Source organism: Theobroma cacao, chromosome 7, assembly GCF_000208745.1.
Source record: "Theobroma cacao cultivar B97-61/B2 chromosome 7, Criollo_cocoa_genome_V2, whole genome shotgun sequence".
Lineage (NCBI taxonomy): Eukaryota > Viridiplantae > Streptophyta > Magnoliopsida > Malvales > Malvaceae > Theobroma > Theobroma cacao.
Window position 1 is genome coordinate 16,325,467 of NC_030856.1, and position 14,102 is coordinate 16,339,568.

General features: G+C 35.1%; 1 long non-coding RNA gene and 1 pseudogene across 1 annotated transcript; both read left to right on the forward strand.

Annotated features, from left to right (window-relative positions):
- Positions 9,713 to 11,367, forward strand: LOC108662916. The gene is made up of 3 exons (XR_001928777.1): positions 9,713 to 9,754; positions 10,413 to 10,486; positions 11,330 to 11,367. It is a non-coding gene; the product is annotated as an uncharacterized LOC108662916 (long non-coding RNA).
- On the forward strand, positions 12,478 to 13,504 carry LOC18601405 (annotated as a pseudogene).

The window sequence follows — 14,102 nt, forward strand, 5'->3', positions numbered from 1 at the left end:
AGTCAATGGAGAGAATTGACCGATTAGGGACAAAACGGTCATTTTGTCATTTAAGGACAAAACGGGAATTTAAAAAAAAAAATTGGTAACAATTGATCAAGATTAACTATTTAGATTATTTAGAACATATTTGGAATTTGATGAGTGAGAAATTTTCAATTCCCGGTATTTCTAGAGTATAGGGCAAAACGGTAATTTTGCCATACCGAGGGCAAAATGGTAATTTTGCACCACCAACACTTGTCAAATTTGTGAAATTTAATTATGGTGGGAATGGATAAAGATGAAATAAAGGTGTGGTGGAAAATTAAAATGAAAAGTCAAAATTTAAAAAAAACGGGCCAATGACATGATGCCATGTGTCATGCCTTTATTAATTTATTATTTTTCCTTTTTAAAAGGCACAAAAACCAGCCCATCTTCCACCCCATGGTCGGCCAAACCAGCAAGAAGAGAGAGAAAATAAAAACAAAACCCTAGAGAGAGAAAATCAAAGAAAAAGTGTGAATTTTCAAGGAAATTAAGTGAAAAAGGTGAGATTTTTTCTATTAAGCTTGAGTTTTCTTATTCCCAAGCATTTCTCCTTATTTTTCATGATTAAATTGCATGTTTTCATGGTGATTTCATGGCTGGTCATATGGGTCTAGAGAGAGAAAATTGTTGGATTGATTTGATTTTGATATATGTTAGTGTTTAGTGTTAGTTTAGCATGTTAGTAAACAAAATATGTAGAAAAACATTCATTTTTCCCATTACCTAGCCTTAGCTGAATTTTCAAGTCAATGGTGAGGAAGAATGTGATGTTATTTTAGGTTATTTGATTATGAAATCATGGTTTTTGATATGGAAATTAATGAATTATGGAAAGAAAATCAAGTAGGAAAAATTGTGACAATGATGCACCATTTTGGCCGAATTTTTCCAAGAAGGAATATGAATGTGGCTTTGCTGATTTTTGGGTTATTTGGCTGGACATTGGTGATTTGAAGCATTAGAAAAAGAAATGGGATCAATTGGAGCTAAATTGGATGCGTATTTCAATTTATCAGGTAAAAGACCGAAATAGGTCAATACGGTGTTTAGGCAAAATTTAGACCTTTTGCATTTCATACCATGCATTAGTGATCTAAATTAGTTATGTCAATTTAAGGGCAACATAGTAAATTCCTTGATTTTATACTGTGTCAAGGTGGTGTGCCCTTCGACAAAGGCAACGAAATTACGCTTGGGGATCACTAAGCTGAGTACACCCGAAATCTGAACTTTTGAAACCTGTGAGTAAACCTATTATCGTCTGAATTATCTAGAGTAGTTTTTATTCAATTTTGTGATTTGTGAAAATTATTTTAAATGATGAATTTCTTGTTTTATGAGAAAAATATGAATTTATAAAATAAATGGAATTATAAAATAAATTGAAATTTTTATAAATTGATTTGAAAATAGAATGTTGGATTTGAAAATTTGAGTAATTGGAGACCATGTGATTTATTGTAAATTATTATTTGAATTAAATGGCTTGTGATAAATTGGCATGATTGGCTGAATTTATACTTGTGTTGAAAAATATGAACTGTCTATTTTGCCTTGATAAATTGGTTAGTAATGTAATTGCCATGCTATGCCATTGACATTTGATCAATTGGTGGATTAAAGATTAGCTACTGCAGTGGCGGGGTTCCGTGGACCAACCTATTAGAGGGGCATGGTAAACTCCTTTATATTCTCACCTCGGTCGTAGATGCGCGTAGGGTATCTCCTGAGGTAGGCTTTTTGAGTGCACTTCACGTTAACCACCACGTGAAGTGAGACTCGATCAATGCCAAGGAACGACTACTGTTTTTCAAAATAAAAACAATTTTTATGATTATATAAAATTTTTCATAGCCTTGGTGGACTTGGTTGGATACCCTTGGTCCAAGTGTCCCCGAGTACAAGATTTGGCATGAGCCAAGTTTTGAGAAATTCACGAGCCATATTGATTATTTGGTTGAAATGTGGAAAGCTCGACCTTATAAAGTACTAGCCATGACATACATGTGATGATAGCATGATTACATGCTAGGAGAGTTCCAAAAAATTTACAAAAGTCGGTATTGTACCTAGAGGTACAACAAAGTTGATTTAATCCTTGAACTAGATCAAATAGGAATTTTAAGGTGAGATTAAGAGCGTCATAGTCCAAGAATGACTCAAAATGGTAATTCAGAGTTTGAGGATCAATTTAGAGTCAAATCGGAATTTTCACTAACCAGGGGCAAAATGGTCATTTGCCACCTGGGGACAAAATGGGAATTTTTAGAAAAGATTTATTTGGCCCCATTTGACTTATTGGAGTATGATTTGAAGTTTAGAAGTGAAAAATTTTAATTTCGGTATAATTTGGAGTATAGGGGTAAAATGGTAATTTTGCCACCCTAGGGGCAAAATTGTAATTTTCCACCACCAGGACATTTTTCCAGCACATGGTCTTCCTTTATCCTTATTTTTGACCTTTGACTAATCATGTGGTGAAGATAAAATGTTTAAATTTTTAAAATTTTAAAAATGGACCAATAAGAAAACGCCATGTGTCAAGCTTAGGATAATTTATTATTTAACTTAAAAATCAGCATAAATCAGCACATTACTCTCCAAATATTCGGCCAAGCATGGAAGAGAGGGAAAGAAAGGAAGAACAAACCCTAGGTGAGGAATTTCAAGAGAAAAAGTGTGGAAAATCAAGGAAAACAAGTGAAAAAGGTAGGATTTTTCAACTTAAGCTTGAAATCTATTTCCCTTAAGCATTTCTCCTTATTTTCCATGCTTAAATTACATGTTTTCATGATGAATTGATGGCTGAACAAAATGGGTATGGAGAGTGAAAGTTGTTGGATTGATTTGATTTTAAGTTATGTTAGTGTTTTTAGTTAGTTTAGCATATTTAGAAACAAAACAATAAGAAAAGAATTTATTTTCTCCAACAATCAACAATGGCCGAATTTACCATGTATTAAGTGAGGATGAATTTGATTTTAATTCTAGGAGAATTGGTTAGAAAATGATGAATTATGGTGTGGAAAAGTAGTAGGAAAAATCACGATGTTAATGCACCATTATTGGCCGAAAATTTTAAGAAGAAAAGTGAAGATAGTTTTATTAAATTTGAGGTTATTTGATTTGAGTTGGTGAATTAAGATATTAGAAAAGAATTGGAACAATTTGGAGTAATTTGGGATTAAATTGGACGCGTTAGTAATTTAATCGGGTGATAAGACGAATTAGGCCAATACCGGGTTTAGATAGTTACCAGTGCATTTTTGCATTCCATATCATGCATTAGTAGTCTAAATTAGTTTAATTTCAATTTAGTACCAATGTAGTGAGTTTATCGATTTTGTACTGTGTCAAGGTGGCGAGTCCTCCGATAAAGGCAAGGGAATTGCATCTGAGGATCAATAGTCTCAGTATTTCAAGAATCTGCACTCTAAACATTGTGAGTAAACTTACTGTCATTTTAATTATCTAGGGTGGTTTATAGATGATTTCATGAATTCTATGGAAAAAGGAATTTAAAAAGGTAAATTTTCATGCTTTATGAATAAATGTGTTTCAATGAAATTCATTTATAAATTGTTTTAAAATTAATAATGATTTCGAAAAATAAAGTACACGGAGACTGTTAATTGTTGCAATTTAATTGTTTAAATTGATTGGCTTATGATAAATCGGGCATGATTGGCTAGTTGGCAATTGTATTAAAATACAAATAGTTTGGTTGTCTTGAAAGACTGCGAATTACAAAAAAATTGCCATATCATGTTATTGAGTTTTATTGTATGGTGGATTATATATTAATTAATCACTGCAGTAGGGGGTTTCTGTGGACCAGCCTTTTAGAGGGGCACGGTAAGCCCCATTATATTCTTACCTTGAACGGAGAGGCGCGTAGGGTATCTTCTGGGGTAAAGTTTAGGGTTCACTTCACGCTAAACCACCACGTGATGGGGGAACTCAGCCAACGCCAAGGAACGGCTAGGTTTTCAAAATAAAAACATAATTTGTACGAAATGTAAAATTTTAACAGCCTTGGCGGTCTCTGTAAAATGCCTCAGCCAAGGTGTCCCCGAGAATGGATTTATGGCATAAGCCTAGTTTTTATGAGATTCATAAGCCTCTTTACGTATTTTGAACGAAATGTGTTCTAATGCTATAACCCAGTTTATGATGACTTACTTTATTGTCTCAATGTACTCAACTCTAGATGTTTATGATGATGTCTGTTTACTCATTGGGATTTTATAATCTCACCACCCTCCTTTCTATCCATTTCAGGTTCAATATAGACTGTAGATAGCTGATCTCATCGAGGACTACCGTTGGATCTGCATTTTCCAAATCGTAGGTTCACAGTCCTCTTTACTTTTGTTTATTCGAGGGCCCTCTTGTTATTGTAAATTAAATTAAATATTTTGACTTACTGTATTACAGTATGTATAAATTTATTTAGCTTTTACGCCACAAAAAAATTATTTACGTATAACTCTATAAATATTGTTTTATAAGAAAATAAGATATTTTACTTCATATTTCTTTTATTTTCTTATTACATTCAAATAACAGTAATTTCGTTTTAAATGAAGATTTTGGACTTTTAAACTCATTTTGATTATCAATTATGTGTTTTGTACTTGTATATTACATTTTAGCCAGTTTTGAAATTTTTGAGAAAAATGACCAAAATACCCTTGTGAGACGAAAATTAATATTTTATTTATTTTAAGTTGGAAACAGTTTAAATTCTTTTAGAACACGATATTTGACAATGGTTGCTCACAAGGAAAATGAGAAACTGATAGTAAAACCTTGCGAGGTTTCAAGTTGACATTCCAGGCAATGAGTGTCTACCGGGACACCGCGACGGTTGTCACGGGCTCGAGGGAAGTACCGGGTTGTGACAATTCGATTGGTATCAGAGCTTTTGGTTTTAAAGATAAGATTTTTTAGTTTTAAAGTTGTTTTAAAAATTTACAGTATCAGTGTGGCCCCGAATTAAGTTAGGTTAAGTTGAATAGAATGCATGCATCTGCATATAGAGTCTAAGGTTGATTAAATTTGCCTTGTTCCCTTGTATAGATTGCCATGCCTCCTCGACGCGGATGCCCACCTCTCACTAGATCGGTTGGGAGGGGAAGAAGTCGTTCCCAACGTCATCAGCCAGATACAGTAAATGAGGAATCAGCTGCATCCACAATTCGGGCAGCACCTGCTGCTGAGCAGGCCGAGACTCCTCCACATCCTCCACCTCCTCCACCACCTACTGGTATTCCTGCCATGCCTACTGAGGCAGCACAGGCATTGGCAAGTTTCTTTACCGCAATGGCTAGTCAAGCTCAGATTGGTCAAGTTCCACCTATAGTGCCTCCAGCTACTCCTTCAGTTCTGCCAGTACAAGATGTATCCATTTCCAAGAAACTAAAGGAGGCTAGGCAATTGGGTTGTATGTCTTTCACGGGTGAGTTGGATGCCACTGTGGCAAAGGACTGGATTAATCAGGTTTCAGAGACTCTCTTTGATATGGGATTAGACGACGACATGAAGCTGATGGTGGCTACGAGATTATTAGAGAAGAGGGCTCGTACTTGGTGGAATTCGGTGAAGTCTCATTCCACTACTCGTCAAACATGGTCTGACTTTCTCAGGGAATTCAATGGTCAGTATTTCACTTATTTTCATCAGAAAGAAAAGAAGATAGAATTTCTGAGTTTGAAATAGGGGAATCTAACTGTAGAAGAGTACGAGACTCGTTTTAACGAGTTGATGCTATATGTGCCGGATCTGGTGAAATCTGAGTAGGATCAGGCTAGTTATTTCGAGGAAGGGCTCCGTAATGAGATCAGGGAACAGATGACAGTGACTGGTAGGAAGCCACATAAGGAGGTCGTATAGATGGCTTTATGGCTTGAGAAGCTTGCGATTAAGAATAGGAGGCTTCAGACCGAGTTTACAAAAAGAAAAAATCCTGGTGTATCTTCTAGTCAACCACCAAAGAGAGGCAATAACTCAGCGACTTCAGGGAGCACTACTTCTGTTTTAGTGACATCTCCTCGACCTCCATTTCAACTATCACAACAGAGACCTTCTAGGTTTAGCAGATTTGCTATGATTGGTTCTGGGAAGAGTTTCGGAGGTTCTGACAGATGTAAAAATTGTGAGAATTATCATGTTGGGCTGTGTGGGGGGCCTGCATTATGTTTTCATTGTGGTCAGCCGGGTCATATTAGGAGTAATTGCCCATGGTTAGGACGAGCCACTGTAGCTGCATCTTCTTCACCAGCTCGCACTGATATGTAGAGGAGAGATTCTTCTGGGTTGCCACCGAGACAAGGAGTAGCCTTACGGTCCGGTGTGGAGAGTAATACCCCGGCACATCCACCTTTGAGACCACAGACTCGTACTTCGACTAGAGTTTTTGCAATGACAGAAGATGAGGCACGGGTCTGACCTGGAGTAGTGACAGGTATTATGTCTTTATTTGATAAAGATGCTTATGTTTGGATAGATTCTGGCTCAGATAGATCTTATGTGAGTACGACATTTGCATCAATTGTTGATAGAAACCTGTCACCATTAGAGGGAGAAATTGTAGTGCATACCCCTCTAGGAGAATAGTTGATTAGAAATACTTGTTATAGAGACTGTGGGGTAAGGGTAGGTGAGGAAGAATTTAGGGGTGACTTAATTCCTTTAGAGATCCTGGATTTTGATCTAATATTGGGTATGGACTGGTTAACTACACATCGGGCTAACGTAGATTGTTTTCGAAAAGAAGTTGTTCTTCAAAATTTGGAGGGAGCAGAGATGGTATTTGCAGGGGAACGTCGAGTATTACTGTCCTGTGTAATCTCGACCATCAAAGCTTCGAAATTAGTGCAAAAAGGGTATCCGGCTTATTTGGCACACATGATTGATACTTTAAAGGGGGAACCTAAGTTAGAGGATGTCCCAATAGTAAGTGAGTTTTCTGATGTATATCCTGATGAGTTATCGAGACTACCTTCTGATCGAGAGCTTGAGTTCCCTATTGATTTACTTTCGGGTACCGCACCTATTTCTATCCCTCCATATAGAATGGCTCCGGTAGAGTTGAAGGAACTAAAAGTCCAGTTGCAAGATTTGGTGGATAAAGGTTTCATTCGCCCTAGCATTTCTCCTTGGGGAGCACCAGTCCTATTTGTAAAGAAGAAAGATGGCACTCTTCGATTGTATATTGATTACCGTCAGCTGAACCGAGTGACCATTAAGAATAAATACCCTTTACCCTAGATAGATGATCTTTTTGATCAATTACGAGGTGCTATGGTATTCTCTAAGATTCATTTGAGATCTGGGTACTATCAGTTGAGGATTAAGGAGCAGGATGTACCTAAGACTGCCTTTAGGACTCGTTATAGGCATTATGAGTTTCTGGTGATGCCGTTTGGTTTGTCTAATGCCCCTGCAGTTTTTATGGATCTTATGAACAGGGTGTTCCATCCATACTTGGATAAGTTTGTGATAGTATTCATAGATGACATCCTGGTTTATTCGAAGAATGATGATGAACATTTTGCCTATTTGCACATTGTGTTGCAAACTTTGCGCAAGAGGCAACTCTATGCCAAGTTCTCTAAATGTGAATTCTAGTTGAAGGAAGTGGTTTTCTTGGGACACGTGGTGTCGAGAGCTGGAATTTATGTCGATCCCAAGAAGATTAAGGCAATCTTGCAATGGGAGCAACCGAGAATGGTAACTGAGATTCGTAGTTTCCTTGGCTTAGCTAGTTATTATTGAAGATTTGTTCATGGATTTTTCTTTGATAACAGCTCCTTTGACTCGTTTGACTCATAAAGGAGTTAAGTATGAGTGGGATGATGTTTGTGAGAATCGATTTCAAGAGCTAAAGAACCGGTTAACTTCAGCTCCCGTCTTAACACTTCTTGTTAATGGAAAAGAATTTGTGGTATACAGTGATGCATCTAAGTTGGGATTAGGGTGTGTATTGATGCAGGATGAAAAAGTAATAGCTTATGCTTCCCGACAGTTAAAGAAGCATGAGACAAATTACCCTAGTCATGACTTGGAGTTAGCAGCAATAGTCTTTGCATTGAAGATTTGGAGACATTATTTATATGGTGAGCGTTGTCAGATTTTTACTGATCATAAGAGTTTTAAATATTTGCTCAACCAGAAAGGACTTAATTTGAGACAAAGACGGTGGCTAGAGTTGATTAAGGATTATGACTTAGTGATTGATTATCATCCGGGAAAAGCAAATGTTGTAGCGGATGCCTTAAGTCGTAAATCCTCATCGTCGTTAGCAACACTTTGAAGTTCTTATTTTTCGATGTTTCTTGAGATGAAATCTCTAGGGATCCAGTTGAATAATGGTAAGGATGGAACCCTACTTGCTAGTTTCGTTGTGAGACCTTCATTGTTGAATCAGATTAGAGAATTGCAGAAATCTGATGATTGGTTGAAACAGGAAGTTCAAAAGCTGCAAGATGGAGAACCTAGTGAGTTTATACTCAGCGATGATGGTACTTTGATGCTTAGAGACCGAATTTGTGTCCCGAGGGCTAGATGAGAAACCAATATCCACATATTTTCTTCGAATCTGGTAAGTGAAATTTTGAGGTCAAAATTTTATTTTAAAGGGGGTAGTGCTGTAAAGCCCGACCTTATAAAGTACTAGTCATGACATACATGTGATGATAGCATGATTCCATGCTAGGAGAGTCTCGAAAAATTTACAAAAGTCGGTATTGTACCTAGAGGTATAACAAAGTTGATTTAATCCTCGAACTAGATCAAATAGGAATTTTAAGGTGAGAATAAGAGCTTCACAGTCTAAGGATGACTCAAAATGGTAATTCGAAGTTTGAGAATCAATTTGGAGTTAAATTGAAATTTTCACTATCCAAGGGTAAAATGGTCATTTGCCACTTGGGGACAAAATGAAAATTTTTAGAAAAGATTTATTTGGCCCCATTTGACTTATTGGAGTATGATTTGAGTATTGGAGTATGATTTGAGATTTAGAAGTGAAAAATTTTAATTTCGATATAATTTGAAGTATAGGGGTAAAATGGTAATTTTGCCACCCTAGGGGTAAAATGGTAATTTTGCCACCCCAGGGGCAAAATTGTAATTGTCCACCACCAGGACATTTTTCTAGCACATGGTCTTCCTTTATCCTTATTTTTGACCTTTGACTAATCATGTGGTGGAGATAAAATGTTTAAATTTTTTAAATTTTAAAAATGGACCAATAAGAAATGCCATGTGTCAAGCTTAGGATAATTTATTATTTAACTTAGAAATCAGCATAAATCAGCCCATTACTCTCCAAATATTCGGCCTTTTTTCAATTTTTGAGGTAAAAATGTAATTTTTCACTTTTACGGGGGTAAAAGTGTAATTTTAAAAAATTTGCTCCACGAAAACTTTGGAAATGTCTAGAAATTTCATGGAAGATATGGATAAGTGAAGAGGATTGAGTGGTAGAAAAAGAAAGTTAAAAATGATGGTTAGAAAAAAATAAAATAATAAAATATTCAAAAGGTAAATAAAATAATAATATTTTATTAAACCTATTAAAAGGCTTGAAAATTCTAGAATTCTTCATTGGGAGGGTTAGCCAAAACCAGCAGGAGAGAGAGAGAAATAAGAACAAACCCTAGAGTGAAAAATTCAAAGAAAAAGTGTGATTTTTCAAGGAATCAAGTGTTTAAAGGTATGATTTTTCAAGCTTAGCTTGAGATTTATTATTTCCATGCATTTCTCCTTATTTTCCATGGTTAAATTATGTGTTTTGATGATGGATTCAAATTTGATCATATGGGTTTAGAGAGAGAAAGTTGTTAGATTAATTTGATTTTGAACTATGTTAGTGTTTAGTGTTAGTTTAGCATGTTTATGAGTAAAACAACAAGAGAAATATTCATTTTCTCCATGATTTCTCTAGGCCGAATCTAGCCAATGGTGTGTGAGGATGAGGTTGACTTTATTTTAAGAGAATTAGATGGAAAAATGATGAATTATGAGGTTGGAAATTAAATGGGAATTTTTGGTGCAAAAAAATTAAAATTTTTACCTACTAGGGGTAAAAGTGTAATTTGTGGTCCGAATTGATAAATTGGACCACATTCACAGTCATTGAGGTATTGTGGATATAATTGGATAATTGAAATTGAAATGGATGGAATTGGAGTTGAATTGGAGATTTTAGAAATTTACACTGTGTATAGGCGAGTTAGGTCGGACACTGTGATTAAGTGATTTTCCAAACATTTCACACCCTATCTAGTGCATACGCATGGATAAGAGCCTGAAATAATATATATTGATTTGACACAAATTATTGAATTTTTTGTGTTATGTATTGTGGATAGGTGGTGAGCTATCTGATATGGGTAAAAGACTACACCCGAGGACCGAGAATAGGAGTATATCTACTCCTAGTATAGTGAGTAAACTTACTATCATCTTAATTATCTAGAATAGATTTATTTAATTGTGTGATTTTATGGAAAAATGGTTTAATTGGAAAATTATTGTGTTTTATGGGAAAATGAGATTTTATAAAATAATTTATAAATTTTAAAATTTAATAATGATTTCAAAAATAGAGTAACTGGAGACTTATACTATGATTGTGTTTTTTATTCATGATTTTACATTAAATGGCTTATGATAAATGTGGGTATGACTGGTTATTATTATGATTTAAAGAATATGTGAACTGCTTCGAATTGCCTTGAATGTGTTAAGTGAGCCATGTCATACTATTGTGATTTTATTAGTTGGTGGATTATAAAGTGGGCACTGCAATGACGGGGGTTCCGTGGGCCAGCCTAATTAGAGGGGCACGATTCCCAATTATTGAGCTTACTTCGATTGGAAAGACGCATAGGATAACTCCCGATGTAGGATTTGAGTACACTTCACGCTAGCCACAACGTGAGAGTGAGACTCAGCCAACGCCAAAGAACGGCTGTGTGTCAGATGCAAAAACATGTTTGTGGGTATGGATCATTTAACAGCCTTGACGGTCTCAGTGGGATACCTTGACGAAGGTACCAGCGAGAATGATTCTAGCAGGGGCCAAGTTTAAGAAATTCATAAGCCGAGAAATTTTGATGAAAATAAATTGTTTGGTATAGATTGAAACGAATTTTGCATTATGAACATTATTGAGATATAATGTTTTTATATTGTCTCATATTACTTGGCTTTAGATTATTTTGATGATGTCTGTCTACTGATTGGGATTTTATAATCTCACCCCTTCTTCCTATACATTTTTCAGGCTCAGAATAGGTAGTAGACTGTCAATTGCATCGAGAAGTAAATTTCAGAGTTGCATCCTAGAAAGCAAGGTTATAGACTTAAACCTTCTCAGTTATTTGGGGGCTCACGTGTCATTGTAATTTAAATTGCATACTTCAGTTTTCTATATTACAATATGTATAAATTTATTTTGTTTTTATGTGCAGTAAATTAATTTTTGATGTTTCAAAAATATATATATATATATTGTTTTACATTAAAATAGATTATTTTAATTAATATTTTTATTTGTCATGGGAATATATAGAAATTAGAGTTTGAGTTAATTAGAATATTATGAGATGTATAAAGAGAAATATAAAAAATACTATAGTTTCAGGGTAGCATTTTGGAACTCTAATTCATATACATTCCCATGACAAATAGAGTTGAAATTAGAACTCTAATTGTTCCTTTCCCCAACTTTAGCTCTATTTGACTTATCAGATCCGGTTTGGAACCAGTTTTTTATGTGTACCCAACCTCTTGCTTTTGCTTCCCTATATTCCTCATCATTACTCAAAGAGATTAAGGAAATGCTTAGCCTCCATTGCACCCCATCCTGGATATGTTTTTGTAGCTCAGCTACCTCCAAACATCGAAGAAAATTTTTAAATATGTTGTTAAGCTTATATTATAAAATTTTTAGGACAAATCTCCAATATAAAACTAATTGGTAATAAGTAAAAAAATTCTTGCTACCACGATTTGGTTACCTCATCCAAGCCGGTAAGTCCGACTTGATTTGAACCAGGCTTGGATTTAGGTTTTTAGGCCAAGGCTTTATTTGCCCTGAACTGAAAGTATTATTATTTTAATTATTTAATTTAAATTTAAAATATGAACATAAAAGATTTTATAATAAAGTATCATATAATGGACGAACTTGACTTTTAAAACTGTCCACCGTATGGATGAAGCTCGGCTCGTGGGCAACTTTGATACGATCGTAAATATGATCACTGTTATAGAATAAATTCATAGATATGCTGTTATAATACTTTTGGGGCATGCAACAATTAATTAATGTTAGTTTGGTGATCAGGAAAAGCTCGCAAAGATGGGAAATATCAACCAGGAAAATCGAGAAACTGAAGGTGATATTGTGGAAACTCAAATATCGTTTTAAAATCTTTGGAAAATGACATCCGTAGTAGTTATGCGGAGAACTTGAACCACATCGTCAGTGAAGACTTTTTGAGGCTTATTCTTGTGGATGCCGCCTTCATCATTGAGCTCTTTCTGAGGTATAATTTTCGAAGCATCGTAAGAACCTGGCTACCAACGGTTTATTTCTTCGCTATCATAAGGAGTGATCTGTGGCTACTAGAAAATCAACTTCCATTCTTTGTTCTTCGGCAACTATACGACTTGGCCTTTGGCTCTTGTTCTGATATTTACCCTCCCTTCCTTCAACTTACATGCAAATTTTCGAGCTTTACAATGAGCAGAAAAAGTCCATCACAGGAGAAGTAAATCATTTCACAGACTTGTTGAGAGCTTTCTTTTACCGTCATCTAAAGATGTAGAGAATAGTCGCAGTGGTGGAAAACTTGAGGAGAAAGAGCAAACTTGCGATGAAGATGAATTTGACTTTTCTTATAAAGTGTTACGTGAACATTTGCCTAGCGCAACTCAACTACATGCAGCAGGAGTGAAGTTCCGTGCAAGCGAAAGCAAATGCTTGTTTGACATAAAATTTTGCGACGGAATACTTGAAATACCGTCTCTGCATATATGGGAAGAAACAGCATATCGTTTCCGCAACCTCATTGCCCTGGAGCAATATCACTATCCACATGAACAATTTATAAGTGACTATTTCACAATTATGGATTACCTTCTGGACACTAGCAAAGATATAGATTTACTTGTGGAAAAGAAAATTATTAAGCACTGGATTGGAAGCTGTGGTAAAGTGGCCAATTTGTTTAAGAGTCTTTGCACAAATATTCTTAAAGGAAGGATTAACCGAAGATTCTTTCGTCTTATATTAAAGCTGAACAAATACCACAACCAACCTTGGCATAGCTGGAAAGCAACCCTATACCGTCAGTATTTCAGCACACCATGGAGAAGTGCTTCTACAGTTGCTGCAACCATATTTCTTGTGCTCACTTTAACTCAAACCATAATGACTGGCTTCACCTTGTAGCCATGAAGCTTAATGTGTAAAGTATGTAATAAGTTGTAATTGTGGCATGTATTAAAGCTTTCTAATTTCTTGCATCTGATCTTGTGTTTTTAGGTGTAACTTATGTTTATGTATTTTCTAATGCGTCCTTTATTGTTGTTTTGTAGAACCCCAGTTTTATATGCAAGGGTAAAATGGGAAATATACTTGGTGAGCTAGAGAGAGAAACTTATCCCGAACTCAAATGCTGCAACAATTTTGACTCAGCGTTGCACAAATTTTAATATGTGCTTTTAAAAATATTTGTAGTAACACTTTTTGTGTACTTATTACGACACTTTTTTAAGAATTGACTACACTATAAAAATTTTTAACAACATTATAAATAAAATGCAGTTATAATGAATGCATACACTAGTAAAAATTTCATTTTTAATATTGCTACTAAATGTTGAAAAAGTGTAACTAAAAATTTAAATGTGCAACTACAAGTCTAAAAAATTACACTTTTTTAAAATTTCATTATATAAAAGAATATGTTACTTAAAAAAGTGTAATTAAAGTCAAAATTTGTTCTAATACCTTTCAAGGTATTAAAAACAGGTAAAGATGAGTGTTG